At 25.4% G+C, this 5578-nt stretch overlaps 1 long non-coding RNA gene across 1 annotated transcript; it reads right to left on the bottom strand.

Annotated features, from left to right (window-relative positions):
- Positions 1-1772: 1772 nt before the first annotated feature.
- On the bottom strand, positions 1773-4831 carry LOC147656935 (uncharacterized). Its single transcript, XR_015293447.1, has 2 exons — positions 4525-4831; positions 1773-2531 (listed from the first exon to the last, which is right to left on the bottom strand). It is a non-coding gene; the product is annotated as an uncharacterized LOC147656935 (long non-coding RNA).
- Between the last annotated feature and the right edge of the window lie 747 nt (positions 4832-5578).

The following is a 5578-nucleotide window of genomic DNA, read 5'->3' as shown; positions in this document are numbered from 1 at the left end:
TGAAGTGTTTCATTTATTATTTTAACTAATTATAGTTTTAAGAAATAAATTTAAATCATAATTCATCAATAATTTTAGCAATCAATTTGATTTGTTTATCTTCCCTGATTGAACTTGATGGATAGTGTACATATTGATTGACATTTTAAGGTATCGTTTACAAAAACGAAGACAGACATTGTATTGATCGAAAATACTTTATTGACTTACGTCAATAGTTTAGTTTTGTCAATAGTTCAGTTAAATTTCAGTTACGTCAATGTTAATTTTTGCAAATGTAAATATAGCATGATGCATTCTGAATGTAAATATAATATTGTTTTTAAAATAGAATATCTTTTCATATGTAAACATTTTGTTATGCCCAAATCGTTGATAATTCAAATTACGAATTTATATTTTGTTTTTTATCAATTAACAGAATTATTTTTATAACGTCTAATTTAATATATTGCAATAAATGAACGTGTTATTACAGTATAAAACAGATCCATAATATGCTTCGTAGATTAATGAGATATTCGATGTTTCATACGATGTCTGGTCCTTTTCTTCAAGATTCTATTAATAACATCGGTTTCATGGATTAAATCATGATTTGAGATATACGAGAAAAGTGTATATACATATTCATTCGGATAGAATATTCATTAATTCTAGTTGAAAGATTCAACCAAACCTAATTTCTATTCCTTGAATAATTAAGTGAAATAGAATTTTAATTTTACATTTATTTAATACATAAAACATTTTTTGCTATTATTGCCATGAAAAGTATATTTAATACAATGTTTTCGACTACTATCTTTTGAAATCCTTTTTTTTTTTTATATATATATCAATTATATTTCTTTCTTTATTATTTTATTTCTACATATTATTGTCAATTTTTTTCTTGGAAAGAAAAATTTTGTAGAATATACACGATCCAATGTCGACCTTCGCCTTACATCAGCGACCTCTTTTTGTCCTCGAGACGTATATGGAATCCACATGGAGATATCGTGTTTTTGTACACTCGTTGGAAGATGCTTTTTCTGTAAAGGGTATTGATGCAACCGGATTCCAGAAAATGCACAACTTTTGATATTTATTCTTGATTCTTTTACTGATATATCGAAGAATTATATATTAAATACCATTCATCTACTTATTTTGAAATAATTTCTTATAAATTATATTTATAACATATAACTATTTAAATATTAAAAATTACGGATCAATTTAAAAAAAAATATATATATATATATATATATATATATATATTAAATAAAATTCTCAAAAAATGTGCTTAGATGACTTGATATGTTATATTTAAAAAAAACATGATATGATAGGTTTTATCGTCTATTAAAGAAATGTACATTCATGCAATAAAATTAAAAATTTCTTATTCAAAAATTTAATTTCGCTTTATTAAACATCAACGCTACATTCATATTTATTGAATTAAATTTGCATTGCAGGATGATATCGTACCCTTTCTTATCGCTCGATCTTCGCTTTTCTCGGTCAAGCTTAACTGTTCTTAATGTAATAAAAGAAGATTCATGAACGAGTGAATCATGTTGTTCGAATAAACGCATGAATAATCTTGAGAGAATCGTGCAAATGCTGATCGCATTGCAATAAGAAATTAAACGAATTCTTTCTTAGCGGAGCGAGAGTAAAAGTACGTGAAAAGTAAAATATAAATTGATTTGTTATTTATGCAATGCAAATACGTTGTTGTGTAACGACAATAGCCTCATTGTAAATAATAATCATGGTGGTTTTGATAAATCATATTTATTCAAGCGAAACCCATATGCTTTTATTTGTTTAATCGAATCAGTATTTTCGTAATCGATTATAGGTTATGCTTGTTCAAACTGTTATATTGACAGTATACAATTGTGTTTCTTTATTTGTAGAGATATTCTTGGAAATGATCACATTCCAAGTTGTTGTTCTTGTTCATACTTTATTTATATATGATTTGAAAAAGATTATAAAAGTAAAAGAATTTTATGAAAAAATACCTGGTGTTATAAATTTTCTCAATTTTTAAAATTAATAAAAAATTTACAATTTATTTTACAATTTGTCCAATAACTTCTCTTAATAAAATATAATTAAATGTATTAACACAATAATCATTTTGATTTAAAAATTAAATAATAATATAATAAAAAAAATGTCTTATAAGAATTACATAATACGTTTGAATAAAGAGATAAGATTCAATTTTTTTCTAAGAATTTTCAAACAATATAGTATCTTATTAATAAACTTTTATAAGAATAGAAATAAATTTAAAAACTTGAAAAATGTTCATCTCGTATAAAGGCGTTTTTAGGCGGCAGAACGGATTCGTCCGTCACGGCTGAGACTTCCGTTCTTTGTTTGCAGTTTCTATTTCAGCACGTCCTCGACCAACCACAAAGGAAGACACCAGTTATCGAACACATCGAGCCAATCGTTTACCTCGAAATTACGTTTGTGTATCTTCTTTTTCGATAACGCGATGCAAAACGAAATGAAAACGCCATCTAGTTAACACAAGAGTATATACATACAAATGAATCAATTTGATCGTGGGTAAGTAAAAATGTTCAGTGTTGTACATCTCACTAGAGAATCTCCATTGTTATCCTAAATTAAGGTTGATGTCATTCACTATGACACTTAGTCGATCTCTATCAATATAAACTTATATCGCGACAATAACGTTAATTCAAGTATAAATGATATATAGTCGATGCAATTCATGACACGAACAATATAATTTAGTTGATCGAATGCGTTTCGGAAATGTTAAATTTAGGTTTCCTGTGCATATTGTAAATCGAACAAGGTTAATAGCTCGTTTCCTCTTTCCATCATGTAATTATGATGGAAATTGGTGGTGAATTCGAACATTTGGTAATGTTAATTAATATTGCTAGATAATAAATTTTTGTTTATACAAAATTTTGAATGTACAATTTTTATCATTAATTCAAGGGCATGTTTAATTCCAATATTGATCTTTGGTTATTGAAAACTGAATTGCATATGTTTTATCATTCTTATGTTTAGATATTGCATTTTTAAATATTGAAAATAATGAAAATGAATTTTAATATTAGAAATACAAAGTTTAAATACAAAGTGTATCTTTGTTCGAAAAAGAAATAAAATTTTTGGTAAAAATTAAATAAATTAATAAGAAGAAAAATATTATGATATTTAGTGATATTTAAAATATTATTAATATTGAAAACACATTTATACATCAAAATCAAATTTGTTAACATTAATAAATATAGAAAAAAATTAAAAAAAAATTATTTAAATCGTTGCTTTGTTAATAAAAAGAAAGAAATAAAAAATTGCATCCAATGTAACATTGACAAATAATTATTTCACGCGTGATTAAGTCAACAAATGATATTCCTCATAAAGCTATAAGATTATTCTGGAACGTATTACAATAAACATATCATTTAATAATGAATACAAAATTCATACCACCAAGACAAAAATTTCTTCTTTACCGCGAAACACACTCCATAAACTACCATTAATGATTCAATAAATGCCTTAATAAAAGCAAAGAATCAAGATTCTGTTATATTCTCTTTTGTATAAACTCATAAATCTAGTTGATCTTCGGCGCATTTTGATATTATGCTATCTTTAGTTCAAAAATATAGATTAAAACACGTAATAAAAGTCTTATAAATTTATCATGCAAATATAGTAATAGAATTTAAATAAAAAAAAAATGAAAAATATGTCTTATCAATTATATAATTATATATTATTATTATTATTTTTTTTTTTTTTTTACATAACATAATCTTTCTGATCTTTTCAAACTGTTGATATAACATGGTCTGACGCTAAACCATCGTGATTGACATCGAATCAACGTTACATAAAGATACTTAGATCGTCTTACAGAACGAGCCAAAGGTGTGAACGTGATAAAAATCCCGAATCAATTTGATTCCGGATAAATAAACGGTTCTTTAAAACAAAAAATCATTCCTCGATATTTTGATAAAAATACATATAATAATGAATAAATGAATTGATTTTAGATACAAGGAAGAAAAATATTAAAAAATAGTAGTAGGAAAAGAAAGTAAGCTTATTTGAAAATTCTGTTACAGAAAACGTGTTAAGTAAAAAGCATAAAATTTTAAAAATCGAATAAACCTTTATTACTATGTTAGTTTATAGAAAGATAATTAAAGAAAGGAAAGATATCGATCAAGAAAAGAGACTAATCGATTATTTTTTATTTTCCTTGTACACTTATTCTTTATATCACAATCAGATATCATCCGATTAGTAATATTGTCACGTTTTTGAATGCATTTTAATGCGTACGTAAAATCATTTATGTATGTCTTATGTCAGTACGTACACTTCTTGTGACGAGTGTATATAAATGTCTATGTAAGTAAGTGAATACTTTGCACTACAAGCCTAGGCGAAGAGAATAGTTACAGAAATAGCTTATGACTCAATATTTAGACAGCATTTAATACGAACCATGCGGAATTATATTCATTTCTTGTGGTCAAAAATCGATGATCTATTTGACAAATATAGTTCACGCGATTTTTATAAAACATTCATTAATGACCGAAAAATCTTAAGATATTTAAAATCAGGTTTACAAGATTGAAGAGATCCAAAACTCTTTTCAGATTAAAAACTTTTGAAAATTAAAAATTCAGATTTAAAAAATTTCCAAATCACAAGAATTCTTAGCTCTTAGAAATTCTCAATATCAAATTTGCTGATATTTAATAGATGACGACTTTAAATTTTCTTACTTTCTACTTTAAATTACTCTGGAATTAGAAGAAACAAAATAAATGAGAAAATAAAAATTCAGTTGGCAATCTTGCTCAGCGTTACACAAGAGCACAAAAATTCCTTCTTAAGAAAATAACGTTACATTATTCTTATTTTTTGTTTCTTTTCTATTTATATCTACTATATGAATCAATTCTCTGGTTATATTTAATCTTTTTCTCTGAATTTTCTCAAAACAATAATTTCAATCCATCTTAAAAGTGATAACAAGATCAGTTAGTAATCAACAGATACTAGGATAAAATGGCTGCAGTGAATGGGAGCATGTATGGTAAACAATTTCTTCTTATTTTCGACAATTTGAAAAAAATTTGTAAAAATAGAATAATACAAGAGAATTCGTCATATCTCCACATAATGAAGTATTACATCTCTATAAGCATTATATCTCGCTATTTATGTTTGACACTCATTTTGCCTGGTATTTGGCAATTCCGATTCTCTTAGTTTGTTATCTTATTCCCAAAATATAATTTAACATCGGATTCTGTCCGCGTAGAATTCCCTCTAGAAATCCTGCTGCCAACTCTCTGACTAGAAAAAAAATGACATGATAGAATTACGTATAATGTTCGAAGTAGAAGATATTTCTTTCTAATCATCAGTAATAAGAATTATTTATGAGTTCTTTCTTTTTTGTTCATTATTTTATCGTTTCATTTATTAGTTATAAAATATATATATATATTAATTCATTATTTATATGTAAATAAAATAAGGAAAT

This window comes from Apis florea, unplaced genomic scaffold, assembly GCF_048593485.1.
Source record: "Apis florea isolate Af1SG1 unplaced genomic scaffold, ASM4859348v1 contig_3493_pilon, whole genome shotgun sequence".
NCBI classification, from domain to species: Eukaryota; Metazoa; Arthropoda; class Insecta; order Hymenoptera; family Apidae; genus Apis; species Apis florea.
This window is presented reverse-complemented; position numbering and strand designations above follow the sequence as displayed.